The 21,097-nt window shown below is 36.1% G+C and overlaps 1 protein-coding gene across 3 annotated transcripts in view; it reads left to right on the top strand.

Moving 5' to 3' along the window:
* Nucleotides 1-21,097, top strand: part of DCAF8L2 (DDB1 and CUL4 associated factor 8 like 2) — a 181,329-nt gene that overhangs the window by 81,886 nt on the left and 78,346 nt on the right. For 2 of the 3 annotated variants that reach the window (XM_030934416.1, XM_030934415.1), the window contains exon 3: nt 20,315-20,391. The gene's annotated coding sequence lies outside the window, so the exon portion shown is untranslated. Of the gene's footprint in view, nt 1-19,418; nt 19,519-20,314; nt 20,392-21,097 lie in introns of all 3 variants that reach the window. The other variant, XM_030934414.1, reaches the window with a different exon arrangement.

Below are 21,097 nucleotides of genomic sequence, written 5' to 3'. Positions count from 1 at the left end.
CCTTGAACATCGAACTCCAAGTTCTTCAGATTTGAGACTCAGACTGGCTCTCCTTGCTCCTCAGCTTGCAGAGGGCCTATTGTGGGACCATGTGATCATGTGAGTTAATATTTAATAACTTCCCCTTTATTAACTTAATAAACTAATATATCCTATTAGTTCTGTCCCTCTAGAGAACCCTGATGAATATACATGTCGAAAGGAGGGGTGAAAAATTGAAACCAATAGTGTAAACTACTATCCACACTATGGCCTATGCTCCTTTGTTAGCATGTTACATTCATCATTTCATTTGATCTTTGGAGTATCCCCATGTATTATTGTTATCATTATTTTACAACCAAGAAATTGAGGCACAGAGAGTTTGAGTAACTTGTCTAGTATCACCCTACCAGCAAGGGATAAAACAATGATTGACACCTAAAGATATTTTAAGTACTATGCAGTTTTTCTCAAATACTCTAGTCTACCTTGTTTAAAAGAATATTTCTATATTTAGTAAAGAGATTATAAAGATATGGGATATAATTTTCAATCATAATTATAATGATAATGAGTAAGGATAGAGCATAACAAAAATTCTGCTGAAATAATACTATTCATTTCTAAGCCATCTCATCCTTAAAATTCATTTATACATGAGACAGAATAAGGATAATGTCCTCAGCAGGGAAGAACCATAGGCCAAATAATGAATTAAATTTCCATTTATAGTTCTTTTGTGATCAATAATTATTCCTCAGAACAAGGGAGACCCTCTTCTTTGGCAACAAACATTACATATAAAAATTATAACTGATTCTATTTTATTAAATATATATACCACCCAGATGTAGTTTTGTAACATCAAATACCATTAATCAAAAGCCACAAATGGCTGTAATAATGACAGAGAACTTTAATGAACAAAGTTAATTGTTCCAGTGGCACTAGAAATATAAGCAGACCCCTAATCAGTGCATTTTTTATTGCCTTCTTGGCAATCATAGCAATGTGGTCTTAGAATATGTGTATGTTTGTGTTGGCTTCATAGTTTTGCATATTTTCTTTTTTCTGCAACATTTGTTTTCAGAAAACTGAAGAGGTTTACTTGAATCTGAAAAGTAAGTGTGTACCACAGGACTAGTGCTAATTCTAAATTATTTTCATATTGTTCCTCATTGTTTAAAGTGTGCCTTAGTAAATAGCACAAATTGTTAAAAGAGCATAACATTCTATACTACACATGAAAACAACAGGGCAAAATTAAATATGATAGGCACTGATATAAATTTAAACTCCATGTCACAAATTTCTTCCCCAGGGTTAAGCCATACACAGAGAACAGACAAGTTTAATTTGGGGGTAAGATTAGTAGCCATAGAAATTGAAATACTAAAATATCAAAATGAATGTCTATTTGTAGCTTATGTGAAAAAATGTATAAGCATTTTCTTAGATAGACACTGTTATGTTTTCTAAGATTAAAAATTGTACTGAATCTCACACTTGGTCCACTTCCCCTATCTTACACCAAAAGCATTTCGGAATCTTGCTAAATGCAAACTGGATGCTAGGAAACTGAGAGCATGGCTGAGTGTGTTTGTTCTGTTGAGGAAAGAGCATCGTATGTAATAAATGTTCAATAATTATTTTTAAGGAATGCAGTATTATGAGCTTTTACACAACTATATTCAAACAGCACAACAACACTGGGTTTGTAACAGTCAGAATGACCTTGGTCAAGTTATTTTATGCTACAGGGGCCAGTTTTATTTGGTTTTTACCTGTAAAAATGGGGATAAAATCTACCTATATTACAAAAGTGTTTAGAGAAAGAAATGAAAGCATTTAATTCTAACCAAGTTTCCCAGCCTTCATTAACTGATGGATTAAAATGTAATCCTATTATTAACACAGTTTTTAATAATTCTCACCCCCATCTGCTGAGGCTGAACTTCCAACTCCTTTCCCCTAGATCTCTCTGAGATATGTTTGAATATCCCCAGTGATAGTCTCAAATGTACCCCTTCCATTTCTCCACCTGAAATCCCTTCACTAATGCTTATGGCCTGCAACAGTGCAAGAGAATGAACGTTCTCCCACCTGGCTGTGCTAATACTGAACCCTGTGTCGTTATCTCCTGTTCCTGACGTTGTAGCTTCTCAGAGTACCTAAAGAGCACTGCTTTAGCTGAAGACCTCAATTACATGAAACTCATGTATTCATTGTGCAAATCAAAGGATCATCCTCGTCTTTCTGCCTAAAGCTCCTCTCTCTCTAAAGCTCAATTACAAATCAACTTGTTGAGCTAGGGGTAGGGGTCATTATCTGAGACAAAAACTATACTTTTACCTACATCTTGTCAGGAGAATTCACACACATGTTCATGTACACGCACATATTACCTCCTACCTCCATCCTCCTATAGAATGGATTTTCACATATATGAGAGAGGGAAACTCGCTTATGTCTTACTGCCAGTCACCACCCTTTGAAATGTGATATTTGGGAAGAAATGACCCTGTTTGTTCGCTTAATTTTATCCTATATGTCACATGAGCTCTCTTCATTTCTTTTCCTCTTTTGTCTGACTGGGTTATTTCAAAACACCTTTCTTCAAGGTCAGAATGTTTATCTACTGCTTGATCCAGTCTATTGTTAAAATTATCTGTTCTATTTTTAATTTCATTCACTGAATTCTTCAGTTTCAAGATTTCTATTTGGTTCTTTTTAGTATCTATCTCTTTGTTGAATTTCTCATTTAGATCATGAATTGTTTTTCTGATTTCCTTGTATTGTCTCTGTGTTCTCTTGTGTCTCACTGAGTTTTAGAAAATCATAACGTTGGATTTCTTTTCAGTCATTTAATATATGTCCTTTTCTTTAAGATCTGTTGCTGGAGAATTATTGTCTTTCTTTGGAGGTGGCATGTTTCCTTACTTTTTTATGTTTCTTGTGTCCCTATGTTATTTGTTTGTTTGTTTTGAGACGGAGTTTCGCTCTTGTTGCCCATGCTGAAGTGCAATGGCACGATCTCAGCTCACTGCAACCTCCGCCTCCTGGGTTCAAGTGATTCTCCTGCCTCAGCCTCCCAAGTAGCTGGGATTACAGGCACCCGCCATCACGCCCAAGTAAATTTTTGTATTTTTAGTAGAGATGGGGTTTCACCATGTTGACCAGGCTGATCACGAACTCCTGACCTCAGGTGATCCACCTATCTCGGCCTCCCAAAGTGCTGAGATTACAGGCGTAAGCCACAATGCCCAGCCTATCCCTATGTTGATATCTGTGTATCTAGTTTAACAGTTGTTTCTTCTAGTTTTATTAAGTAGCTTACAGAGGAGGAGGTGGTTTTTGTTTGTTTGGTTGGTTGTTTTTGTTTTTTTGTAGATTTGTCTGTAGCGTCAGTTGGGTAGGATGCTTTGGCTCTGGGTTCTAGTGCCTGAAGTAGTGTAGTCTCTGTATGATTTCTTCAGTTGTAATTAACATTGCTTACTGTGAATCCCTCAGTGGCTCAGGGTATGGTTTTCCTGTGGAGGCTGTGGAGTGATTTTTCTGGGGATGGGCATGTCACATGTGCAGTCCTCAGGCCACTGGTGAGTGCACGTGGGCACCGGTAATGGAGAGATTGGGCCTTGGGTGGACCAGTCCTTGGTCTTCTGGGCAGTGCACAGATGTAGGGTGGTTCTGCTGCTGGACTGGGCCGGGTCAATGTCAGTGGCTGCTGCCCCAGGCAGGCAAGTCTCAGGTTCTGGGGAGCATGTGCTTTAGTTCCCTATGTCCTGAGGGCAGCCTCCCTGACGTGCCAAACATCCTCCTTTCTGTCATGTAATAAACAGCATGGGTTCAGATGTTGGGGACACAGCAGCATTATTGATTCCCGCTGGTTTTGTTATACTGTAGCCCTCTGGGTGGATGTAGGAAGATGTCAGTGTGGACCTAGGCATGTGGAAATGCAGGGGCTATTTGGCCCAGAGCATGATGTCACCTGGTGGTGGCTTTGCTCTCAAAATGGCACTGTGCTGCTGCAGCCTGGGTTCTGGGGTGTGAGTCGGACCCAGTGTGAATTCCCTGTCTGGGATAATGGAGTCATGTGGACTCTAGGGAGCTCTCTATAATAAGCTCAGGGCTTGTGATTACTGAGGGGCTCCCCTCTAATTAGGATTGCAGGCATCTGTGGTAGAAATGTGGATTGCTGGAGATGTACAGTTTAAGTTTTCCCCAAAATGAGGAGTTTGTTGACTTTGAGCTAATCCTGGTTGGCTGCTTCCCTTCTCTATGCTGCCATCTTACATTTCTGTGCCTCAGAGGGTCTTTGTCACTTTCTTGGTGAAGTCCAGTGTTCGCTAGACCTTCCATTTGACTTGTGGTTATCGATCTGTTGTTTTGGTACTTCTTTGTAGAGATGAGTGTTGGTTGCTTCTAGTCAGCCACCTTGATGACCTCTCAGAGCTCCAATCCAGTGTTTTCTTTTTTTCATATTTATTTGTTTTCCCAATATTCCTGATATTATGCTATCTTGTAGTAGGGGATTAATATATGCTTGTTAACTTAATGGTACCTAAGTCTATATTATTACTGGATTTAAAAAGAATATTTAGATACAGTAAATCATAATGAGAATCATGAAAAATATTTATAAGTGCTTAGCTTTTAAGAAAATGGAATGAGCAAGTTTCATTAACCACCCAAATTTACATTGAAAAAATATGTCCTGCATACAGAGAAATAGTAATGTGCCTTTCTCACATGATAGAGGAAAATATCAGTGAGAAATATTTCACTCATGCTGTGGCAAGAGAGTCACAAAAATACTGTGAAGATTTTGAGTTAATAACCACTTCCTGCACTTCCTGGGATGTCTGGAAACTTATATGAGACTCAGTTTTTCTTATACTGAAGTAAACTTAGTGTTTTTTTAGCTAAGACAATTTGGGAAAATAAAATGCAATGAGACCAGATATGGGAATGTTTTAAATATACTGGAAATAGAATCAATAAATATTTTCAAATTTTGGCAATTTCAAAATACTTCAATGAAATATTTAGGACACTTGGGGATAAATATTATAATCCATTCTTGGGATGATAGGATCAGGGGAGAGGTGTAGCAAGTGAAGAAAGAAGAGCAAGAGATAGAAAAATATAGATATTATGCCTGTAAAGATTTGCCTCTGTGCAGGAGATGATCTATAAATAATTTTAGAATTCATCCATAGGGATAAATATGAAACAAAATGTCCTCTATGAAGTATCAAATCATAAAAATTAGTCTATTTATTCTTAGGAAGATATATATGCAATATATATAAAAGAAAATAGGAAATTTTTCCCATTTTTTTCTCAATATTACCATCTAGAGGTATTTTGATACATATGTTGTTTGAAATTTTCTAGACACATCCATACACATATATTTTCTTTCAAAAGAGAGATAATGTTATCCACTTTCTTTTGTAAATTTATCATTTAATATATTATTTATACCTTTCAATGCCATTAAATATGTTCTACAACATCATCTTAATGGTAGCATAGCATTATGTAGCTGTGGCATTTTCTCTTTATCACAAACAATACTGGAGTGAATATTCTTTTACGTATCTCTTTGTGCACACGTCTAATTGTTATCTATAGAAATTCCTAGGTGTGGAACTATTGTTTCAAAATAAATGATTTAACACTTACTTCAAAACACTTGTGAAGTGGCCAAATATCTTACAAAATAGCCATGTAAATTTATAATCCAGGTGACCCATATAAGAGTGTTAGGAGATTATTCCTAACCTTGTGTTGCAGAGAATAAGGCAATAAAAAATTGATCTGATGCACAGAAGTTCAGTGTACCTTTCATATTTGCCTATGATGATTCAAGGATTCTAATATATAAAAATAATTATATTTTTACTTGACCTTCGTCTCCAATTAGAATATGAGTTGTGGGTAGAGATATTTTATTTCCTATTGCATTCCTATTATCAAACTTACATTCTTCATGTAATAGGTATTGCAATATTTGTTAAAGTAATATTAGCGAATGGCACATGAAAATAATTTTGGTCACCTGAGCTTCAAGACATAGAATAAAATAAATCATAGCAGACAGTGGCAATCTACCAGCAGTTCACAATGGTATCCCATACAGTGAAAGTAATGCAATTAAAGAAAATATAACAACAACCAAAACTCATCAAAACTCATACAGAGAAGGATTCTTTGTATATAGACATAACTTATTTTATAGTGCTTTGCTTTATTGCACTTGGAAGATATTGTGAGAGCTTTTGTTTCGTTTTATATTTTTTACAAATTGAAGAATGATGGCAATTCTGCATTAAACAATTAAGTAGGTGCCATTTTCCAACAGCATGGACTCACTTTGTGTCTCTGTGCCACGTTTTGGCAATTCTCACAATATTTTAAACTTTTTCATTTTTATTGTATCTATTGTGGTGATCTGCTATCGGTGATATGAGATGTTACTATTGTAATTGTTTTGGAGTGCCACACACAATAATATAAGACAGTAAACTTGATAGATAAATATTGTGTGTGTTCTGACTGCTCCACCAACCAGCTATTCCCCCTATCTCTCTCTCTCCTTGGGCCTTCCTACTCCCTGAGACACAACAATGACAACGATGTTGAAATTAGGTATATTATATTATATTATATTATATTATATTATATTATATTATATTATATTTTTTGAGATGAAGTCTTGTTCTGTCACCCAGGCTGGAGGGCAGTGACATGATCTTGGCTCACTGCAACCGCCACCTCCCAGATTCAAGAAATTCTCCTGCCTCAGCCTCCTGAGTAGCTGGCACTACAGGTGTGTGCCACCACACCTGGCTAATTTTTGTATATATATATATTTTTAGTAGAGATGGAGTTTCACCATATTGGTCAGACTGGTCTCAACCCCCCGACCTCAGGTGATCCACTTGCCTCGGCCTCCCAAAGTGCTGGGATTACAGGTGTGAGCCACCATGCCTAGGTGAAATTAGGCTAATTAATAACCCTACAATGGCCTCTAAGTGTTCAAGTGAAAGGAAGAATCGCATGCCTCTCATTTTAAGTCATAAGCTAGAAATGACCAAACTTAGTGAGGAAGGCATTTCAAAAGCTGAGATAGGCCAAAACCTAGGCCTCTTTTGCCAAACAGTCAGACAAGTTGTAAGTGCAGAGGAAAAGGTATTTTAAAGGTATTTTAAAGGTATTTTAAAACTGCTACTCTAGTGAACATATCAATAAGAAAGGGGAACAACCTCAGTGCTGATATGGAGAAAGTTTGAGTGGTCTGGAAAGATCAAACCAGCCGCAACATTCCCTTAAGCCAAAGCCTAATACAGACCAAGGCTTTAACGCTCTTCAATTCTGTGAAGGTTCAGAGGTGATGAACTTGAAGAAGATAAGTTGGAAGGTAACAGAGGTTAGTTCATGAGGTTCAAGGAAAGAAGCCATCTCTGTAACATAAAAGGTGCAATGTGAAGTAGCAAGTGTTGATGGAGAAGCTGCAGCAAGTTATCCAGAAGATCCAGCTAAAATAATTGATGAAGGTGGCTACACTCAACAAAAATTTTTTAATGTAAATTAAACAGCCTTCTACTGGAAGAAGAGGCCATCTAGGACATTGATAGCCAGAGAGAATAAGTCAATTCTTGGCTTCAAAGCTTCAAAGAACATATTGATTCTCTTGTTAGGGGCTAAGGCAGTTGATGACTTTAAGTTAAAGCCGGAATTCATTTACCATTCCTAAGATCTTAGAGCCTATAAGAATTTTGCTAAATTTACTCTGCCTGTGCCCTATAAATAGAAAAAAAAAAGCCTGCATGATACAACATCTATTTTCAGAATGGTTTACTAAATATTTTAAGCCCACCGTTGAGACTACTACTCAGAAAACAAGATTTCTCTTAAAACATTACTGCTCACTGACAATGCACCTGGTTACCCAAGAGCTCTGATGGAAATATACAAAAAGATTAATATTGTTCTCATACCTGCTAACAACACCCATTCTGCAGCCTATAGATCAAGGGGTAATTTTGACTTTCAATTCTTATTACTTAAGAAATATATTTTATAATGCTATGGCTTCCATAGTTATTCCTCTGATAAATCTGGGCAAAGCAAATTGAAACCATTCTGGAAAGGATTCGCCATTCTAGATGTCATTAAAAGTATTCGTAAGTCATAGGAGGATTTAAAAATATCAACGTTACCAAAAAATTTAAAAGAAACTGATTCTAACCTTGATAGATGACTTCGTGGGGTTTAAGATTTCATTGGAGGAAGTCACTACAGATGTGGTGGAAATAGAACACGAATTAGAAGTGGAGCCTGAAGATGTGACTGAATTGCTGCAATTTCATCATAAAACTTTAATGGATGAAGAATTACTTATTATGGATTAGCAAAGAAAGTGATTTCTTGAGATGGAATCTATTCCTGGAAGATGGCTAAACATTGTTGAAATGATAGCAAAGACTTTAGAATATTACACAAATTTAGCTGTTAAAGTAATGCCAGGGCTTGAGAGTATTGGCTCCAATTTTGAAAGAAGTTCTACAGTGGATAAAATGCTATCAAACAGCATCACATGCTACAGAGAAATCTTTTGTAAAATGAAGAGTCAATCAACATGGCAAACTTCTTTGTTGTCTTATTTTAAGAAATTACCATAGCCACCCAGCCTTCAGGAACCACCACCCTAATTAGTCAGTAGTCATCGGTATCAAGGCAAGACCCTCCACCAGCAAAAAGATCATGACTCGCTGAGGGCTCAGATGATCATTAGCACTGATTTAGCAATACATTATTTTTAATTAAGGTATGTACATTTTTTAGACATAATGCTACTGCACACTTAATAGCCTACAGTGTAGTGTAAACATAACTTTTATATGCGCTAGAAAGCCAAAAAGTCTATGTAACTTGCTTTATTTTGATATTCGCTTTACTGTAGTCATCTGGAACCTAACCTGCAATATATCTGACATATACCTGTATATGTACTATTAAGAAATAAAAGCTCGTGCGTCATGTTTTCCAAATAATTAAATAGTAATAAAAACTAGTGATAACTTCTTTCATCAATAATTATATTTTATTGTGTTCTGACTTTAATTTCCTCTTAAAACAAATATTAAAATTGTGTATGTTTACAATATTACTTAGTTATTCAAGTTTGCAGTAAAAATAAGAAACCAGTCTTTTCTTAAATTGTATGCAACCTCTGCAAAGCCTCTAACATTTTAGACAATAAAGCAAATACAGTTCTTATTTAATAAGGAACCTCAGAGAAAATTGGGAGGTTTATTTCACAAATGTTTCTTCTGGAAAGGCCAATATTATATTTGAATACATGTGGTTGCTATAAGAGACACTTACTACTTTATATTATAGTATAAGAAATAGCTATTTAACCTTACAAGTAAACAGCTTACATGATTTTAGGTCAGATCTATCCAAGTAACATATATCACATTTTAGCCTGGATGGAAAATATTCTATGGTGTAAAAGTGTCAAGATAGGCTGAATAACTTAGATCTTTCTAACTCAGAAAAATCTGCCTTTAACACAGCATATTTGTTTTTCAATATTATTTTGTAGAATGTGCTATATAAGCAATTGAAAGATTATAATTTTTTTGAATTCTGGTTTAAAAGATAATTTTGTTTTCTATGCTTCTATGATGTAAGGCAAAAACCCTGGACAATTTGTAACAGAATTGTTTTCATCATGTACCATCTTTTATCTCTATGGCATATTTACGCTTTAATGCCATTTTAAAATTAATTCAAGTCCAGTGCTATTTCCTTTCATTGTAGCATATTATCCACACAAGAGATTACAGGGGCTCACTGGTTTCCACAGTGAAGACTAGACCCTGTCCTTTAGACCAGTGCTTTTCAAACTTTAATATACATATGAATCAATGGAAGAAACTTGTTGAAATGAAGATTCTGATTTAGTATGTCTAGGTAAGGGCCAAAGATTTTGAACTTTGAACCAGCTTCCTAATGATACTTTCAGATACTGCTGGTTCAAGAACCACACTTGGAATAGTGAGCCTTTACAATTAAAAAGTTCATGATATGTGTGTGGGGAGGGAGAGTAAAGGAAGGGCTGGGGAGGGCAGTGTTAAAGGAACGATACAAGGTAACCCATAAAAAATGTTGCAGATTTCATCTGACAGATAACAGATATTGACTTACTGATTTTCATTCTGTAAGTGATTGGTTTATTGTTTATTTTGTTTTTAATCCTTCGATTATTAAGAATAAGTAGAAACACATCTTTTCTTGTTAAGCTACAACTAGGTTAGGTTGCACAGGAAGTTCAATGAGTAAATATGCAAACCATCTTTTTAATAACCCCCAAATAAATAAAGAAATGTACTAAGCAAAAATAAAGCTAAAAGTAAGATTTATTTTGGGAAAAATAAGTCAAACAGTGGTTTTAGAAGTCTGTTTTATAATATCAAGGAGATTCAGGCAGAGAAGGACACAGTACTAGATAGCTTATGTGTAACTGTGAGAGAACAAAGACAAACTAGAAGCCACAAAAGTCAAGGTCAGCTTGAGCAAACCAAATTCTGGCTGACTCAAATATGTTGTTAGTAAGCAGTTATTTGGAGTTATGGCTTTGTTTAAAAATACTAAATAATAAGGAAGACTGAAAAAGAGAATATCTGTTTCTCATGATACTTAAAAATAGAAAGCAAATCATCTTTACTCTTCTGTGAGCATTGTACGTTATGAAAGATAATTCCCAGTAATTCTTTTCTTGAATAATCATTACCGTACTGATTAATTTATCACGTTTCATTTCAAATATTGCTATTTTGTTATTTTACATAGAAAAGATACAGACTTCTACAGCATGAATTAGATCCCAAGTTTACAAACTGAATTGATAGAAACTATGATGTTCTTTCACTAATAAAGAATAGATTTGCAAGGCATACGTTATCAGTCTAGAGTGCTCCTTCTTAATGTGATGGCTGTGGTTCTGAAGGCTTTCAAGATAAAGATGTAGTTCCAGTCAGTAAGTCTTCTTCCCAAGCAAGGAAAGGCCCCTTGCCACGTAACCCATCACTGCATTTTTACCAATATGCAAATCACAAGATTGCTGGGCATGGGGAAAAAGTGTCTCTACCAGGGACAAATAGCCTATAGAAATGAGAAAAAAAATGAAATAAGACTTAATTCTACATGCATCCTGCCAGCTAACCTGTTTGTCAGCATATAAGATGCATCCTGTACTCAGTGTGGTTTTTCAAAAACAGACCTGAAGATGAGGATTTGTATGAAAGTGGCTTATCAGGTAGTCTTTGTAAGGGAAATCAAACAAGCAAACGAACAATGAGAAAAAACGGTAGGTGAATGGGAAAGAAATAGGAAAGAGGAAAACAAAATGCCAGAAAGAAGCATGTCAAGCAAAGTCCTACAGAGGGTAACATTGAGTTAGTCTTAAAGTTACCATTTTCTGGACACAGTGTGGCCCACACCTAGAGTTGTCTCAACCAGAGGGCAAAGGGGCTGGAATATTTACACCCCTGCAAACAGCTGACCAGCCGTCAGTTAGTTAAGAACAACGCCTGGGAGATCATAAATTACTGGGCACTTCTGGTTTCCTCTACTCAGAAAAAGCAATTCTGGCCAGGCGCTGTAGCTCACACCTGTAATCCCAGCACTTTGGGAGGCCGAGGCGGGCGGATCACCTGAGGTCAGGAGTTTGAGACTAGCCTGGCCAACATGGTGAAACCCCATCTCTACTAAAAATACAAAAATTAGCCAGGCATAGTGGTGGGTGCCTGTAATCCCGGCAGGAGAATCGCTTGAACCCGGGAGGTGGAGGTTGCAGTGAGCCGGGATTGTGCCACTGCACTCCAGCCTGGTGACACAGAGTGAGACTCCGTCTCAAAAAAAAAAAAAAAAAAGAAGAAATTCTACAGCCAGGGGATTTTTCAGACAGAGGTACTGGCTGGTAGGAGTGAAGAGCTCACTGGAAAGACATGTGCACACAGATAGTAAAGAGGGCCCAATAGGATGTGAGCATAACATAGAATAGTCTATATTTCCTAATTTTACAAAACAAGATAATATGAGAAATGCCTATCTTCTAAAATAATAATATTCATGTTGCCTCACTCCATCATAAAAAGTGGGTATTGTCAAACAATAAAGGGAAAATGATGCATGCTTACCAAATTGATAATACAAAACATTTATTACTTTTAAATATTATGGAGCTTTCTGTTGAAAAGTATTCCTGGTCTTGGCCTTTCCAGTCCCCAAAACTATCACTGACTGTTAGAATCTCTTTCTAAGACAAGCTTCATTCACAGAGCTCTACCATTATATTTTTTCCTCAGAGAATGATTATTTACTTACCCAGTTTTGGTTAGTCTAAATAAGCTACCCAGTATTTCTAAAAAGAAAGCAAGAAACAAATTTCTCTAATCTCAATTACATAATCTTTGTTTTATAGTGCTATTTTTTTTAGTTTGTGACTACCATACTTCCTGAGTTTTGTTTGGTTTTATTTTTGTTTGTTTAGTGCTTCTTAAAATATTCCCTGATGTTTTCATTTATTTCTAAGAGATTGGTTCAGTCAGGGCCCCGATTGCAAGTAACAAACATACAGCTGAACTCAATTATGCTAAAGTCCTGCTTATTGGCTGGACTATCTGGGGAGGGTGAGTTGGAGTTGGCCTGAAAGAGCACCAAAATTAGTAAGCAAAATGCTGTGGGGCATTCCCCTCTATCTCCCATCTCTGCTTGTCTTCACGTGCCAAATTAAGCTCTCAAAACAATATCTTCCTGTGAAGTGGGTTGTTGCTGCAGGCTCTTTTGAGCTTACATCCTTTTAGTGTTGTGACGGGTGCTGATAGGATTGGTTTAGCTCTTTCGATACTGTTTAAAGAATATCAAGGAAAGAATCTACATAACCCAGCTTGGGTCTTGCTATGGTTTAGACATAGTTTGGCCCCAACAAGTCTTATGTTGAAATCTGATCCCCCAGCATTGGAGTGGAGGACCAGGTGGGAGGTGTTTGGGTTGTGAGAAGGGATCCCTCATGAATGGGTTTGTGTTGTCCTCCTAGGAGTGAGTGAGTTCTCACTCAATTCCCGGAAGAACTGGTTATTGAAAAGAGCCTGACCTCCTCCCCTCTCTCTTCTCCTTCCTCTCTCATCACTCTGACATCACTTCCCTTCCCTTTCTGCCATAAGTGGAAGCAGTCTTAGGCCTTCATCAAAAACAGATGCTGGTGCCATGCTTCTTGTATAGTCTGCAGAACTGTGAGCCAGGTAAATCTCTTTTCTTTATTAATTACTCAACATTAGGCATTCCTTTATAGCAACATAAATGGACTAAAACAGGTCCTGTGTCCATTCTTTAGGTCAAACACACTGAGGAGGGGGTGGTATGAGGTTCTGAGATTACCCAATATGGGTTATGTTATTTGTCCAAAACACAGAGGATTTTGCTATGTTACCATAATCACAGACATGGCCGCTTAACAATCTGTAATCTAGGTGGTCATACTAATTTGTGCCTACCACAATAACAGGGTAAATTCTACCAGTAATTGGTTGCTACTGAGTACCTTGCTACATACATTCTGGTAACTGTTAAAAAATAAACCTTCTGGTTTTTCTGATAACTTTTATTTTTCCACCAAATTCATCTTTATTCTGCCTCAAATACTGCTATATATTTCTCATTTAATTTACTAAATGCTTAAGTACTATTAAGTAATACTTCCTGTGACATTAGTAAGAATGCTTTATGAGCAATTTCTAATGTGCTTTAAAGCTTAGGACTCTCTTCTCTGCCATATTCCAAATTCGCATCCTTAAAGGGGAAGCATTCTTGAATACACAAGAAGAATCAATTTCTAAATATTATAGTGAACATTTTTATCTGTCCGGCATTGATTCCACTTTCTTTTGATAATAGTTTTCCATCCTCAGTCAGATAAAAACCTACTTTCAATGATGTCAATCCAGAGGAAAGAGAACCAAGAGACAGAAGAAATCCAAGACCCAGAGATATTTTTGAGATCTTAAAAAGCCATACCTGGTCTTCAGAGCTTCTTGGACTGTGCATTCCCATTTGCTAAATATAATTTTGTCTGTGTTTTCTGTCACTTTCAACTAAATAATTCTAACTGAAATACAGAATTACTCAGTAGTATTAATATATTTAGGGAGCATCATTTTCAAAATAAGTCATGAATTGAGTTCACTGAAATCTCAAAGCATGTCAATTTTAAAACAGTGAACCCAGTATGAAGTACTGAAATTTACAGGCTATACTAAAAGTGGTTTTAACTAAGTTCATAAACAGCCTATCTTAATATAGGACGAAAATCTTCAGAATGAAAATACCATCCTAAGAAAAAACAAAATTCTATATACAATGTTAGAAACTGACAAACTAGAGAGAAGCATGCTGAAATATATCAAAGCAACTTTCACATATATAAAGATTCTATATCAAACAGTGCTTGCTTCTAAGCAAAGATATTTACTGTAAAATGATCTGTCAATATTATTAGGATGGAAATGTTCTATGAGCGCTCCAGTTTGTACAGATCAGCTTATCTAAAGGTAGTCAAGGGACTGAGGTAATGCCAAGCACAGGGCCTGGGCTATTTGGGTAATCGTTTTTAAACATTCCTTTGGCTATACTAATTAATTATTCAGTGACATTCGCATCATTTTCCCTGGCTTGCCATCAGTTAAAATACAACATTTGCCAAGCATACCACTCAAGAAGATGAAGAACACTACGTTTTCCTACACCTTCCCAACATAATGTTGGAACAATTTCATTAGGTCTTAGACTTTCATTTTAAGAAACTCCACCTTCAAGGTTTCACAGCCATTGCCTCTTTGTAGCTTCACAGAGAGAGGCGAGTATTGCAATGCATTACAATAGGAAAGCCTAAGAAGGATAAATGGATTGAGTTCTACTGCCAGTTAATCACTTTGAGAAAATGGCCTTCACCTATAGCAGGAATAAACGAGGTTGGCAAAAAGTTATTTCTGACTAATGCAGTCTGAAGACTTGTGGCCAAGACAACTACAGGGCAAACCTTTATATTTGATAAATAAAATCCCTCAATTTCAGATAAAGTGTAATTCACAGTTATTTGCTCAAAATCTCTCACATTGCCTTTTCACGTGTCAAATTTGAATTTCCAGTTGGAGTGATAAGAAAAAAAATGTCTGCATATTATTTGAATTAGTTACAAAGCTAGCAACTGCTGCTATACTATTTTAGATTGAAGAAAGATGAAATTTCTCCTTAGGACATCTTCACTTAAATGCACAGTTGAGGCCTATCAGAGTTCCCACAAGCCCTGAAGAAGTTTTGGGTAACTTTATCATCCCACCCCTGCCACACACATACACACACACAAATACACACTCACACACAGTAATATGCACACACTACTCCTAAAGCAAGCTGGCTAGGAAGTATTTTTAAATATTTATGTTAAATTTATATTGTTATACTTTATTTTCTGAAAACTTCTAATGAATCCAAATATCAACCTGAATTTTAGATAAAATTTGAGGACCAGGCACAGTGGCTAATGCCTATAATCCCAGCACTTTGGGAGGCTGAGGCGGGCAGATCACTTGAGGTCAGGAGTTCAAGACCAGCCTGGCCAACATGGCGAAACCCCATCTCTACTAAAAATACAAAAATTAGCCGGCATGGTGGTGGGTGCCTGTAGTCCCAGCTACTCAGGAGGCTGAGGCACGAGAATCGCTTGAACCTGGGAGGCGGAGGTTACAGTGAGCCAAGATAGTGCCACTGCACTCCAATCTGGGTGACAGAATGAGACTCCATCTCCAAAAAAAAAAAGATTTGGGGTTAGGTATAATATTAGTAAGGATAATAATAATTTGTAACCTCTACTGAATCTTTCTATGTGTAGAAAACTTTCTGAGCTAACTTACATATACATATATATGTATATGTGCACATATATGTATACATGCACATATATATCCATATATAATATACATATATATGTGTATATATGTGGTTGTGTGTATGTATGTATATGTGTGTGTATTATATATAAATAGTATACATACATATATACATATAAATATATATGTATATATACACATACATACATATACACAACCACATATACTACACGTATATGTCAAGCACTTTTCTGAGTACTTTACATGTATTAATTCATTTATTTTTCATGACAACCCTTCATAAAATACAATAGTGTATGTGTATCAGTGTTTTATGGATAAGGTAGCTAAGGCACAGAGTTTAAGTATATTGTCCAAGTTTGCACAGCTAGAAAGTAGAAGATTTGAAATACCAGACCAGGCAGCTTGCCCCGGGGCATTTAGTCACTTTCATTTCTTTACTTTTTATTTTATGGGAATATAGTACATGTATGTATTCATGGGGTTAATCACCCTTTAATCACCCACCATAGCCCACACATTTCCAAACTTTTACAAATATGGATGATTATCAGAATCAAATTAATTATTGATTTAGTGAATTAGAATAGCATAGTAGTTAAAAGCATGGGTATTTATGTCAGACATACTTTCCCACTTATTATGTTAAGTGACATTTGGCAAGCTAACTTTCTTATGCCTCAGTTTAACAGTTTAATTTTCTGTAAAACTAGAATACAGACCTGTCATTATTAAGAGATTAAAGGAAGTGTGAAAGTGTATATGAGTGTAACTTGTTACATTTCAAAAATAAATACTGATAGACGGTATTTATTTTACTTATTGTACCCCCTCTGCCTATTTGTAGTAAAAATAAAATTCATATTGGTCAATAATATTAATTTTGTGGGCTTTTTCTGCCTAGACAAAATTAGAAAAAGCAAAATACTAGAAAACTAGGGCCTAAAAGTTGAATAGAAGCTGGAGAAATAGACTGCATCACCTCTGCCAATGAGAGATAGAGAGCCCAGCAGTAGTTAGTACCTCTGAAAAATCTATAAAGATGTGCATACTGACTTTCTCATGTTCATGTTCAGAGAGCATGAAGCCATTGTACAATAATGTCAGTCAGGAGAGAACTTTCCTATTTCCCTCACTGTTCGTCTCTCCCAATGCTTTGACATTGGCAGGGATTCAGGAATCCAAAGGTGGAGTAGAAATGTTAGGCAGGGAGAGAAAATGATGCCACCCATATTCCCCTTTTTCAAATTACAGGTTTCCACTTGCAGCAGGCCGCGGTTATAGAAAGGTCAAAGAAGATTTATCTACAAATTGAGATGAAAGGATTGAACAGTATTTTGGATCGGGTAGTCTCAATTCAGAATTGAGGCTTTATTTGTGACTTAGTGTGAACATAGGACTTTCTGCTTTTTAAGAGTAAGCTGAGAAATCAAGGGACCTGCCCTTTTTAACATCCAATGGAAAGTGAACTACACTCACTTATAGTTACTGAAGAGAACAGAAATGGAATTGCTTTATGAATATTCCATGTGATTCTTCCTTGTTCCAAGTAATTTTTTTATCATTTAAAGTCAAACTCTAAAAATGTGAAATTTGGAATCCAGACCTGAAAAAGAGTAATATTTTAGTAAATGTAATAGTTAGGTTTAGAAGACACAGAAGAATTGGAATATCCAAAACACTCTCTAAAATTCCATTATATCACCTTTGCCTCCATAAACTGTCTCCCATCTCTTAGTTGAGGAAGATAACATGTCCCTTTTTGTCACAATGGTTGCTTGACTGGGAATCAACATCCAAATTCAACATGACCTGGTGGGGAGAGATACTGAAGTATAGAGCAAAAATAGTTAAAAGAAGCATTCAAGCAAAACTATTTGAAGGAGTTTACTAAAAAACATTGTAAAAATTTTGGCAAATAATCATGAAAACAGATTGTGAAAATGTCAGACAAGGGAAGGTGTAATGTATTTCTAAACCAGACTGATTATTTTACATGTATTAATTCAGTAGAAGGTATGTATCCAATGTGCTAGTTGGTTAGCTGGCTGAAACTTTTAATGGTTTTCTAGTTGACTAGTGCAAACTTGGATGTCATTATGTTAAGCAATTTGAATCATATTGACATAGTATAGAAGGTAGTTAAATTCTTTAAGAGTAAGAATGCTGTGTGACTCACATAGCCACTCTCAAACCTAAAGAGTCTTGCTTCACCAAGGCCTTGAGAAAGACATAGGTGATGACAACACATAAAGATTTAAAGAGTGCTTTATTGGCTTTAGGCCAGGGATGCTGGTAGGATGAAATGCAATTTGACTGTCTTCTGAGCTTCGTGGGATCATAAGGTTGTAGAGCACAGTAAACCACTAGAAACAAAGTGGACATAGTTATCACAGCAGGTAGCACAGAAAGCAGAGTAATCCGCTGCCACGGGAGGCTGTGACTTGCAAAGATCTCTGGCGATGCTTAATTAATCATAAAGTACCTTAAGTTCTGGTTTAATTTGCATAATTAAATGTAGAGCAAAAGAAAACAAAACTTTAGTCCTGCCTTAAGCCAACATGAAAGAGAGTCACAGTTTATCACCCCATTTCTAATCTTGAGTCAGTTGCCAAGCCCAGAGCAATCAGTTCTCAATTCCACTAAAGTCTCCCCTGTAACACCACAATTGAGTACTCTGTATCTCTTTGTAGGCTTCTCATAGTAACTTATACTTACTCACCTGAGTCACTAGGTGCTGAGGCAGGGAAATCCAAATATTTCAGGTACAATCGTAAAAGGCATTGATTAATACTAATTTTTGAAGACACATATGTCACTATAGTCTTGAATAGCAATTTAAAGTGCTGAAATTTCAAAGGAAGTTTCAACATGAATTTACATGGTCTGATATGGAATTTATGTAAGTATTTGTGTGTGTATATATGTATGTATGAATAAATGCATGTCTACTTATACAATATTAGAATCTTAACAATGGAACTGTGTTACCTTACGAAATTTCGAATAAAAGCCTTTAACCTCATGTTTTCTGCCAAAATAGTGAATAAGACATCCCTGGAGGAAGAGCAGAGATTAGAACCACCTAGAAAGAGTCCAAATAAGTAGGAGTGGTCATTGTCAGCACAGTTTGGTCAGCACAGAATGTTTATGGGACTTGAAGAAAAGCAGTAGATTACCATAACATTAATGAGGCAATGACTGTAACTGTTGCTGCTGTTGCAGATGTGTTTTCTTAACTGGAGAAAATTATTGTAGCTCTTGGCATTCAGTATTCATCTATCAATTTTGTGCATGCATTTTTCTCTATTTCAGCAAATTGAGACAACTAGAAGTAGTTTACATCCCCCCGGGACAAGTTTGCCTAGACTGGCTCTCTTTACCAGCTCTCTCCAAACTTTTCTTTGCTTATCTTAATTTGCTTAAACAAATGCTGTCTTCTTCCTCCAGGAAAAAGAAGAGAGCGCCAACTACTCTACAAAGGAAAAGGGATGTAGTTTGTAGGATTTTCCTTGTTATGAGAGGAGCAGAAACCTAACTGTTGACAAGGGTATGCTCATGGCTAATTCGAAAGACCCTGTTGAAATTGAAATTATGGTGTTCTGTTCAGCCCTAAATATGCCAGATGCTGGAGATGCCAAGGTGAATAAGTCACTGGCTAGCTCTTCTCTGATAAAGGCAGTTGAATTCTGGTGAGGAACACAGAGACATAAACAGATTCATTCCTTCATCCCACAAACACTGAATATTCATTCACTCTGCGCCAGGAACGATTCTACCCGTTAGACATATAAAAGTTTGAAAAAGTATACATGGTTGATGCACTCCTGATGATTATTTTCTAATAGGAAAAATATATTTTAATCAAAACCCCAAACAAATAAAATGTAGAAATGTCTCTATGTTAAGCTAAGAAAAAGAGAAATGTATTGAGAGCCTGTGAGAGGAGTTTCACCTGATCTTAGAAGTAAAGGATAGCTTCCATGTGGTGATGAGGAATGGAGGATAGTTTCCCAGTTGGAGAGAACACTGTTCACTGTGGTCCTGTTTGAAGTAGGAAATAATTAATTGAAAACCCAAGGAAGCTTAGTATGATGGGAGATCAGAAAATGAGGCAGGGGTTCGTGAGAAATAAAGCTTAGGAAAAGTAGGAAAAGCGGAAAAAGTGGAGGCCATATCATGCAGGACCTTGCAGGCCAGATTAAGAATCGTGCTCTTTATCCTAACATTATTAAACTATTGAACATTTTCAGCAGGTGGGTAACAGAATATTTACTGGACTTGAAGAACAGTAGATTACCATAACCTTAATGAGACACTGACTCTAACTGTTGCTGCTGTTGCAGATGTGTTTTCTTAACTGAAGAAAATCATATCACATGTGAACTTTCTGACCATACTGTGGAGCGGTGCTAATAAGGAGGTAAGAGTGGATGTAGATAAATCTGTTAGGAGGTTGTTAAAATAATCAGATGAACCATAATGAGGTTTATTTCTAGACAAATGATGATAGAGATAGAAATAAATTCAAAAATATTTCAGAGTTAAAACTGGCAAGATGATGATATGAAAGGTGAGAAAGAGGGTTATATCAAAAGTGACTTCTTATTTTCTGGTTTGCTTATCTGCCTGCTTGGCAGTGCCATTCTCCAAGAGAACACTAATGAAAGACTATGTTTTAGAGGGAAGACAAAACATTTTATTTTATTTTATTTTATTTTATTTTATTTTATTTTGAAGTGTCTATGTCACTTTCAAATATAAGGGGCATGTAAATATATCAAAAGCATATGATATGGAAGTTCCTTAAAAAATTAAACATAGAATTACCATATGATCCAGAAATTTCACTTCTGAATATATAACCAAAGGAATTGAAAGCAGGGACGCAGGGACTCAAACATATAATTGTATACTAATGCTCACAGCAGCATTATTCGCAGTAGCCAAAAAGGTGGAAACAACAAAAATGTCTATCAACAGATAAATGGATAAACAAAATGTGGTATATATAGAATTGAATATTATCCATCCTTAAAAAGGAATAAGATTCTGATTCTTGCTACAACATGGAAGAACCTTAAAAACATTGTGCTTTGTGAAATAAGCTAGATACTAAAGAGCAAATA

Source organism: Rhinopithecus roxellana, chromosome 7, assembly GCF_007565055.1.
Source record: "Rhinopithecus roxellana isolate Shanxi Qingling chromosome 7, ASM756505v1, whole genome shotgun sequence".
NCBI lineage: Eukaryota > Metazoa > Chordata > Mammalia > Primates > Cercopithecidae > Rhinopithecus > Rhinopithecus roxellana.
This window is presented reverse-complemented; position numbering and strand designations above follow the sequence as displayed.